The following is an 11057-nucleotide window of genomic DNA, read 5'->3' on the forward strand; positions in this document are numbered from 1 at the left end:
GCATCACAGCTGACACGACATGTCCAGGAGGCCAACCACCTCCTCTGCTCTGATTCCATTTTTTCCTGAAAATCATCTGGATAGAGAGTCTGTCTCCCTGAGCCCCTGATTAGTGAGCAGAGTTCCCTGGGCACCACAAAGGAACACCCGCCAACACTCGCACAGGGAGGTTAACCTGCCGGCTTATGGATCAGTCTCTGGTGAATTTCATTAACCTACATTAGCCCTAGAAAGCCTTCAGAGATTAAAGACTTTCTGAACTTCCAAGCTGAAGAACTGGGTCAGGGTGGCCTCATCTCAGAAGGACTTACCCAGGACGTCACTATCTCTGACCTGTCTACAGTACGAAAATATTAAGGTTAATTTGCCAAATTTAGTAGTGGTTCTACTCAATTCTTTCCTTGCACATGGTTGTTTTCCATCCCAGATCTGCCCTTCACCTCATCTTTGTAGCAACAAGTAGGTTTCTCCATAGATGCCTGCTTACTCACTCCTAGCGATGAAAGGAATCCCTGGTCCCAGGATAAGAAAAAAATCTTGAGGGCGCTAGGTTTAAGTTTTGGGGGGATTGTTTGGGGGGGTTGGTTTTGGGGGATTTGGGGGATTTTTTTGGTTTTCCCCAGGAGTTCATTGTGTAGACTGGGGAACAAGGAGGCCCTGCATCTAAGAGAAGGTGTTGGGCCAATTGGTGGGGAAGCGTGGCTTGCGCTAGCAGTGAAGGACCCAGTGGGGCAGCAGGAACTTGATCTTGGAGTCACGGAACTGCTTGACTGGTTGACCGCAGGCGGCAGTCGCCGGCCACGACCTCCTCCACCTTCGTGATCTGGATCGAGTGGGCGCAGGCACGGTGCTGGGCCGCCCTGTCTCGGTAGCCCTGGGTGACGGCACCCGCGATNGCCACCACCTGGGACAGGGGTAGTCCATGGCAGGCATCACAGCTGACACGACATGTCCAGGAGGCCAACCACCTCCTCTGCTCTGATTCCATTTTTTCCTGAAAATCATCTGGATAGAGAGTCTGTCTCCCTGAGCCCCTGATTAGTGAGCAGAGTTCCCTGGGCACCACAAAGGAACACCCGCCAACACTCGCACAGGGAGGTTAACCTGCCGGCTTATGGATCAGTCTCTGGTGAATTTCATTAACCTACATTAGCCCTAGAAAGCCTTCAGAGATTAAAGACTTTCTGAACTTCCAAGCTGAAGAACTGGGTCAGGGTGGCCTCATCTCAGAAGGACTTACCCAGGACGTCATTATCTCTGACCTGTCTACAGTACGAAAACATTAAGGTTAATTTGCCAAATTTAGTAGTGGTTCTGCTCAATTCTTTCCTTGCACACGGTTGTTTTCCATCCCAGATCTGCCCTTCACCTCAGCTTTGTCCTAACAAGTAGGTTTCTCCATAGATGCCTGCTTACTCACTCCTAGCGATGAAAGGAACCCCTGGTCCCAGGATAAGAAAAAAATCTTGAGGGCGCTAGGTTTAAGTTTTGGGGGGATTGTTTGGGGGGGGGTTTGGTTTGGGGGGATTGGGGGGATTTTTTTGGTTTTCCCCAGGAGTTCATTGTGTAGACTGGGGAACAAGGAGGCCCTGCATGTAAGAGAAGGTGTTGGGCCAATTGGTGGGGAAGCGTGGCTTGCGCTAGCAGTGAAGGACCCAGTGGGGCAGCAGAAACTTCATCTTGGAGTCATGGAACTGCTTGACTGGTCGACCGCAGGCGGCAGTCGCCGGCCACGACCTCCTCCACCTTCGTGATCTGGATCGAGTGGGCGCAGGCACTGTGCTGGGCCGCCCTGTCTCGGTAGCCCTGGGTGACGGCACCCGCGATGGTCAGGTTCTCGGCGCATATTGCAGGTCCTACTGCGGGAGTCTTAGCACAGCCAGTGCTAAGTTCTTCACCCAAAGGGGAGATTTTGCAAACACCTCCCACATTAGACAATTTCCCCTGAAGTTTTCTTCGTCTTCTTCAGGTGAGACACAAAGTACCAGAAGCAGGACTTGGCAACGACAAGGTTAGGTGCAAAGATGCATGTGCGATAGAGGAGCGGTATGCGGCACATAGAGGTGGGCAGGCAGCACCCCACCGCCTTGGACTCTCGCAGTGCGCCCGAGGCCTTCATAGTGTTGTCTCCATATTCGCCACCACCCACAAAAGGCTGGGTTCAGGATTTACATAAATGAGCACAAAAACGGAAGATGATGGCAATTTAAGGAGCAATAAATGAAGAAGGGTATCCTGCAAACTTCTGAGTACCTAGAACTTAGGATCATCACCAGGTTTCAAGAGCATATTTTATTGTAACTGAAGATAAATATGCACAGAGCGTATCTCCATGTCTCAAACCATATGCTGGGATCTATGGACATACGGGAAAATTAGACCTCAAAATCTCACACTCTACAGACAGTTTATTTCTGTTTCACTATTGCAGGAGTCTAGGAAGCTAGTGCCATATGATCCACAGATTCTTCCTGAGCTAACTCGAATTTTGGTAATTTCCGTGCAGTGACATAACCAAGAAAGTTTGCAGACACTATCTGACACTCTGATGCATTATTTCTATACATGTTTCACAAAGTTGTAATAGAACAAGTTTCAGTTAAGGGAATAAAAGTCAAAGAATAAAAACACAAGTTTAATGTTAAGAACTTCCAAACATCCCAGAGAGCTAACTTCTACCACATAACCATCCCCTGCCCTAGTCTTTTGCATATGAAAACTACACATTTACCGTCACCCACTAACGGGAGGTCTAAAGCATTCAGATAAGTGCTATAATTGGTTTTCATCATCCTACTTCTTTTCTCCTATTTCTATTGAACAGCATGAGCCTGAACATTTTTTCAGAGGCTACTAAATAGTGTAATCTATTAGTTTTCAGCATAATTTCATTGAATATCTATTAGGATCCAGGTACTACTTTACCTCTATTAATAATAATATTTCCTATGATGTTAAAGCTATGCACTTTGGAGTCAGAAGGTCTCAACATGAGTCTCATTTCACTGATTAGTAGTCCTGTGAATTTCTTTCTTCAATTTCTTCATTTGTACACATGCATATCATCATAAGAATATGTAAGAATACCCACCCTGACTGCCTTCATAAGAGTACCATAAGCATTTTTTGTTTAGAGTAAACTGTTTCTGTTTCAAGATAAAATTGCTAACAGTATCTTTTTAAAAAATCACAGGCAACATTCCACATTCCTTTGCAGCACCAAAGCAAGCAAAGGGTGTCACACGGCTTGTAGGAGCTAAGGTACATGGGACTTGTCACAACACGCTGCTCTACCTCACAGAGTCCCGGGCTCTGAAAAGTCTTTGTTAGAAACACAGGTATTGCCAGGCGGCTGTGGTTTTGTTATCAGAAAGTGTGCTTCACGATACCCACTGCTAAATAAACTCACAGAGAATCAACACCTGAGAATCTCGGGGAGCTCGACAACTCGAATGAAGATGCGCACAGTTCAAATGGGAGTCAGTTGTATGGGAGAGTACATCCTCACCACCAAGGCCACACTGTGACTTCGTAGGAGCTAGGCACTTTTGTCTTTGTGGGCCCCTTTTTCCACAAAAAAATATATTCAAATCATATTTTATGGATACATTGATAAAAAGATGAATATAATCTAAGCAGGATTCATGATTATTTGTTTATTATTACACTTTTTGTTTCTTTTAGAAGAAATTAAAATATTGTTATGAGACCTAAAATTATTGTGGTCGCTAGATGCTGGGCCTGCTGTGTCAAATGGACAAGCTGGTTCTGCTCACCGATGCAGATGTTCGGCATTGACCCTATCACCTTTCCAGCCACATCCTCCCCACTCTGCCCCTCATATACTCTATCCCAGCCCACCTGGTCCTCCTTCTAGCCTTCTACCATACCCAGCATATTCCCATCCCAGAGTCTGAGCCCTGGGGTTCTCTTGGCCTGGGATACTCTCTTTCAAATCTCTGCAAGTCTCAGCAAAAAAAGTCACTGCCTCTGAGAGGCCTTCCCTGATCACTCTTGCCAACCCATTAACCTGTTGTAGTTTCTTTGTGGTGCTTACAACAATCTGAAAACTTTCATTTTTTAAATTTATTGTTGGACTCTCATGTAAATATGATACAAGGGATATAAGTTATATCAGGGCAGGGACTTGATCTATGTTTTTCATTATCATATCCCCAGTGTCTGTTCTATGGTTGGCTCTTGATAAATATTTACAGCACAAGTGAGTTAGTAAATAGGTTGCGGAGCTTTCTCGGCTCACTCAAAGAGTGTGGAAACAAAACAGAGTGCCTGCCATTTTGTTCATTTGTTTCATGACCAGGAGACCGGTCTCCAGCTGACCAGAAGAGCCATCTTGACCACTTAGTGCCCAGGGCTGGAGGGAGAAGAGGAAGAAGGCAAGAAGCACTTCTGCACCTACAACCAGACCAGACTCTGAGGAGAACACAGGCAATCATCATAGCTGAACCTCCGAGTTCCTTTAAGGATGTTCAGTTCTTAAAGCCCCTTTAAGAAAATCATACGAGGTCTGTCCAGAAAGTATCCCGCCGTGCGCTATGAAAAGGAGAGACATTTATCGAAGAGGATAAAAGACACAAGAAACACTGTGCATCGGACAATGATGCCTCATTTCCCTTCCAAGTAGGCACTTTGGGGCCTCACGCAGTTCTTCCAAATCACCATCAGCTACCCTGTCATATTTCCCTGACTCTATCAATGGTCTGATACCTCTTCCCTTTCAAAGGTGATTTCAGTTTTGGGAAAAGCCAGACGTCACAGGGCACCAAATCTGGGCTGTAGAGGGGCTGAGTCCCCTGGGCAGTTTGATGTCTCACCAAAAACTCTGCACAAGACATGATGTGTGAGCTAGTGCATTGTCTTGATAAAACTGCCAATCAGCACGTGCCCATAGCTGTGGCCTTCTGAATCATCAGAATATTTTCTGTGGAGGAATGTTCAAGCTTAACGTAAAATTTGATGCAGATTCGTTGTTCTACTCACTCAGTCGTTTTGAATGCCATGGCCACACGCTACACATGCCAACTCAGCAGCATCTACCACCCCTACTGGCTAGTACAGTGCAGCCATTGTTCACACTTGTGTGTTCCAATCCACTTTCTGTGGTTGCCAGGTTACACCAATTTCTCACAAATTGTTCTCATTATATTAACAGTGGTTCGATGTTTTTCCTGGACAGACCTCACACAATTCATCCTTGGACAATGTGGGGGTCAGGGGCACCAATTCACTGCACAATCAAATTCATATATAAATTTGGCTCCCCCCAAAACTTAAGTTCTCTCTCAGTATCTATCGGGGATTGATTTCAAGACACATACACACCCACACTGCAGATACTAAAATCTGTGAATGTTCAAGTTTTCTATGCAAAATGGTGTAGAGCAGTGCATGTAGCTGGCCCTCCACATCCACAGACTACCAACAGGGGACTAAAAACAGTACACATATTTATTGAAAAAAATTCATGTGTAAGTGGGCCCACAAAGTTCAAACCCATGTCATTCAAAGGTCAACTCTACTGTTCATTTTTCATACATACATACCAATAATAGTTTAATTTATAAATTAGGCACAGTAAGAGTTTAATAGCTACTGATAAAATAGAACAACTATAACAATATAGTGTAATAAAAGTTATGTGAATGTAACGTCCCTGTGTGTCCCTCAAAATATCTTATTATACTGCATTCATCTTTTCACTTAAAGGGAAAACTTTAGGCCTCCTCTTCGGGGTACCTGAATTTGTCAGCATCACTATTTTTGAACTTTGGGGCCATTATTAAGTAAAACAAGGATAACTTGAGGACAAGCCCAGCGATCCCGTGGCACTTGATCTGGTAACCATGATGGTGACTTCATGACTATCAGGCGAGGAGCGTCTACGACAGGGATCTTCCAGACAAAAGGGTGAGTCACGGCCTGGGCAAGATGGAGAAGGATAGCTCGAGATTTCATCACATCACTCAGAACAGTACCATTAAAATTTATGAACTGTTTATTTCCAAAATTTTCCCACTTAAAATTTAGACTACAGGTAACCAACAGAGGAAGGTGGAAGCTCCAATGGGTTTACTGTGGTTTCTCCACTCAAAGGGTACGATGAAAAGGCAACCGAATCAAAGCTTGAAGACTAGAAAACACCTTGAATGGACATATATCCGCTCGCTCCTTACCTCCAGGCAGGACATGGGACATTGTTTAGACTCAGAGAGGAGTGGTTTTAGGGACTGTGGGGGACCACCATTGTTGGCCAGCATGCTTCTTTTGATAATATCACATGTGTTATCTACTAAACAATAATCTCTTCCTTATTTTAGCAATGATCCTTATTTAAACAATAATCTCTTCCTTAATCTCTTCCTTCATTTTAGCAATGAAACAAGATGGAGGTGGGGGAGCAGCAATGAGACATTTATTTATCTCAGTAGTCGCACATTTATAAAACCATTGATTAGTTGCTACTTCTGATAACCCCAGAAATGCCATTGTATCCCAGTCCTCAGAGCCTGGCTCTCAAAATTGCTCTATTTTGTGAATGTCTGGTTTACTTCTTTTCTGTTTAAGGAAGAAGCCACAGTCATCCCTGTGAAAGCCCTGATAAGGCAGTGGGGGAGGTGCTGGGCCAGAGTCAGCTAACTGGTTCTATAGATGCAGGTAAACCCGATGACCACTTCTGTGAGCCTCAGCTTCCTAAGACCTCAAAGAGAAGTCATTTCTACTCAATAAACATCCCAAGGTTATTGGGAGATTAACATGAACTAGCGAGTTAACTAGCCTGTGTGTCAGGTAGGTCTCCCACAAAGCAGATTCGGAGACAGCGTTAAGAGAGCAAGTGGTTTATTTGGAGACAACACCGCTGAAAGATAGAAGGGGGAAACACAGAGCCAGGAAGGGCAAGTCTTCAGACCACAACGTGTAGTCTTGTCATAACTTGATGAGAACAAGAATCTACATATGCATAAAAGCCAAGGAATCTCTTTGGGGAAAGGAATCCAGACCCCAGTCTTTCCCCTCCTAAGATTCAAAACTGTTAGGACTTTTTGATGAGCTGTTACAGTCGCAGCTGGAGCCCAAAGGGGAACTCATCCTACTGGTGCCCCAAGCTCACTAGGGGGTCTGTGAAGAGAGTCCCCGGGCACTGCCTCTGGGAGCCCCTCTGGAGCTGCGCATGCTCAGAGCCTCGGTTTCCAAGGCTCTAGTTCAATGAACAATATAGACACCTAGTATCTGAGCTCCGGCTTTTAAATTTTTTTAAAAAATCTTTCTCACACTGATTTTTTTCCAGGACCACCCTCAAATATGCATAGACAACTGGTTGACGTTAAAGGAAGACAATATAATAAATAAATATGAGGTTTTAAAAGTTGAATATTTTAACCTAAGTGAAAAAAATTGTTTTCAGCCCTGGCTGGTGTAGCTCAGTGGATTGAGCACGGCCTGCAAACCAAAAGATCGCATTTCGATTCCCTGTCAGGGCACATGCCTGGGTTACAGGCCAGTTTTCAGCAGGGGCCAGTTCCCAGCAGGGGACACACGAGAAGCAACCATACATTGATATTTCTCTCCCTCTCTCCTTCCCTTCCCTTCTAAAGATAAATACATAAATAATTATTAAAAATTGTTTTCAGAAGATTAAAATTAATTCAAAACTATTTAAAGAGGATTTGCTGATATACTGTCAATAAAATTATGACATTCATCTCTAGAAGAAGCAAAGATCGTGGGCAGAAAGAGGGGGTATGCAGGATTTCCCCTGGCCCATCCGAGCCAGGTATCAAGAGGGAAACCACTCACTGAAAAGCGACCGTTCTTCTTTTTAAAATATGATTTGCAGAGTAACAAATTAAGGGGTGGTTGTTAGGGAAGGGAGGGATTCTTTTTCTTTCCCAAATTGCCCTAGTGTTGACATGAGGAAGATTAACATTTGATTCTAAGTGACCTTAGAATCCACTGATTTGTCATCTTGGAAACAATAGGTTAACAGTTTTCAAAATAACTGAACAATATAAACAAACAGTTGCTTTGACTAATCTGGGATCTACTGATGCCATGAAGTTACCTCCAGGACATTTTCAAAAAGGTTTCTTTTAAACCTCCTGACAGCGTGAAAAGCTTGCCTGAAAATTGACTGGTGTGTAAAAGGAAGCCATCATTCACACTAATGGGGTCCTTCAACTTGCTCTCCCTGGACCCTGAGCTGCCCTAGAGCTGAAATGTGAGGCTTCGGAAACCCAGGGATGGCCAAAAGAATTTCACCACCCTTCCAACTCACTCAATGTAGCCCTCTTCCTAGTAGATTTCTTTATGTTTTCATCACAGACTACTAAAACCACTAAAATAGAGCTCTCAACTTCTAAGCACCTGAAACGTGCTGACATGCAGAATCGGGTATTTAATCCTCTATTCCAAATCTCCACTCCCTCAGCCCACGATGGCCAGCCATGGGCGGTGTATTGACACAATCTGTCTTTATTCAAAGTGCTCGTCTCAGTTTGTTTTTCCTTCCCTCTGCCCCTCACCACAGGCACGTGTACAACATTTGAATCACATCAAGGAACTGAACCAGTAAGACTAAGATGCTCAACATTTGTACTTATCTACTATTATTTCTCAAATCTGGAAAATTTGTTTTCATGAATTTTTCCTGGAGAAGAAAAATTCTTCACAAACACAGACAGCTTTCATAATCACTCCGAGGAAATGACAAGTTCTTCTTGCAAACAATTCCTTTTGCTTTCTGAAATTTGAGGTGAGAAATTCCATTTGTCTCTCACAGAACCACAAAATGGATGATGTCATTCTTATACCACGAGAACTGATATTATGAGCTCTACCATGAGAGGTATGTTCTCATTTCCAACCTAAATTACCAAATTCTGCGTAGTATTAATGAGAAAACAGAGCGAAGGTAAAAGCCACATAATGGTTATTGCTTATGCAGACCGTATCCCTACATTTCTCCTTTCTGGTATTTTATTCCAAAAAAATGGTGAGGGAATATTTGGGGCTTTTTATTTTGTATCATTTTCCACCCATTGGGATCTTCTAGGTAATTATCTACCAAACAAGAGCAATCAGCTTACTGGAAGTAAATGTTCCACCTCTTCAGGTACATTAGTAACAAAGACTAGGTTTACAGAGATGTAATAGAAGATTGTACTTATCAGCCCTGGCTGGTGTAATTCAGTGGACTGAGCACTGGCCTATGAACAGGAGGGTCATGGGTTTGATCCCTGGTTGGGGCACATGCCTGAGTTTTGGGGTACATGCTTGGAAGTTGGGGGCATGTAGAAAGGAGCTGGCCTGCCAATGTTTCTCTCTCCTATCCTTTCTCCTCCCCCCCTCTCTAAAAATAAATAAGTAAAATGTTTTTAAAATTTTTTACCTATCATATAATAAAATAATTTGCTTAAGTTCCCTTTGATTTTTTAAAATCAGAACAGCCTTTTAAAAACTTAGAGATACTATATTCCAGCCACACACTCCACTCTCTCTCTCCCTATATATATATGTAAGGGACCTGAGTACCAAAAGGCTGAGCTGATTTTTTCCCACAATTGCACAGCTAAGTACAGGCACAATTAAAACTGGAGCCTAGCTGTTCTATATCTGTCCTTAATGTAAAATTATAATGGTGGTCAAGAAATTTAGAAAGTGGAATTTAAACTAAATTTTTATATTCAGAGAAATGCCCAACTATTGTTTTTCATTTTTAAGAAATCTTGTCACATTTGTCTTCAATACTATCACATCAATCAAGCTACCAACACCTGTCTTCACCTTTACCGCACAGCAAATACATTTGGTGAAATGGATTTAACTGCAATACACTGTCACAAGGAAGAATCTGAAAGGGAGGGCTATTGAACCCTGGATCGACCAAGCAGGCAGTAAAGCATTAAAAATGATTAACTCCTCAAGGATGTGGAGCTTAACTCTCTACACTTGACTTAGGGTTGCACTATTGATTTCCTTACAAAGAGTAGAGAATGAAAAGGGGGAAAATAATTTTATGGTAGAGAAAACCTGGTAAACACCACCAGTCATGTTATCAAGGTTAACATCATGGTGACAGCATGTACCCTTGATACGACATAATGAAAAGGGCACTTATCTCTGTGATCTTCTTCTGAGAAACCTGCTACCTCTGTCCATCAACAGAAAAATATAAGACAAACCCAAACTGAGAGACGTTCTGCAAAACACTGGGACAGTACTCCTCAAAACTGTCAAGATTATCAAAAGCACAAACAAATTTGGAAACTGTCACAGACCAAAGGAGGCTAAGGAGATATGACAGTTAAATGCAATGTGGCATCATTGATGGAATTGTGGATCAGAAAGGACATAAGGAAAAACTAGTGAAACCTGCATAAAGTGTGTATTTTAGTTAATGCAATAGTAATCTACCAATATTGATTTCTTAGTTGTGACAAATGTACCATACTAAAGATGTTATAAAAGGAGAACTGTGTCCCAGGTGTATGGAAATTCTCTGTACTATCTCTGCAAACTTTTCTGTTTATCTAAAACTATTCTAAAATTAAAAGCTTACTTAAATTTTATTTTGCTTAATTTTTTTAAGTATAGAGCAATTTTATGCCTTAGATACAGTTGTGTATAACAGATACATGATTGCCTGGAGTTTTCTTCATCTTGGTGATACATTCTATTCTCATAAAGACAAAGAGCAAAGGGAAAAAAGGGAGAGAGAGGAAGGGAAGAAGGGAGGATGGGAGGGAGGGATGGAGGGAGAGAGGAAAAGAAAAAACAAGAAAGAAAGAAAGAGAGAGAGAGGTAAGGAAGGAAGGAAGGAAAGGAGGAAGGAAGGAAGGAAAACTCATGAACGCAGACAATAGTATGGTGATTGCCAGAAGGAAGGAGAATGGAGGGAAATAGGCAAAGGTAAAGAGGGGATCAATGGATGAAAGGAGACTTGACTTGGGGTGGTAAACACATAAACCAATATAAAGATGATATATTGTAGAATTGTATACCTGAAACCTATATAGTTTTATTAACCAACATCACCCCAA

The 11057-nt window shown here is 42.7% G+C and overlaps 1 pseudogene; it reads right to left on the bottom strand.

Annotated features, from left to right (window-relative positions):
- Positions 1–663: 663 nt before the first annotated feature.
- On the bottom strand, positions 664–2119 carry LOC119000349 (60S ribosomal protein L18a-like; annotated as a pseudogene).
- Positions 2120–11057: the final 8938 nt, after the last annotated feature.

The sequence above is a fragment of the Sturnira hondurensis genome, unplaced genomic scaffold (assembly GCF_014824575.4).
Source record: "Sturnira hondurensis isolate 20B ecotype Veracruz unplaced genomic scaffold, ASM1482457v3 Scaffold0015596, whole genome shotgun sequence".
NCBI lineage: Eukaryota > Metazoa > Chordata > Mammalia > Chiroptera > Phyllostomidae > Sturnira > Sturnira hondurensis.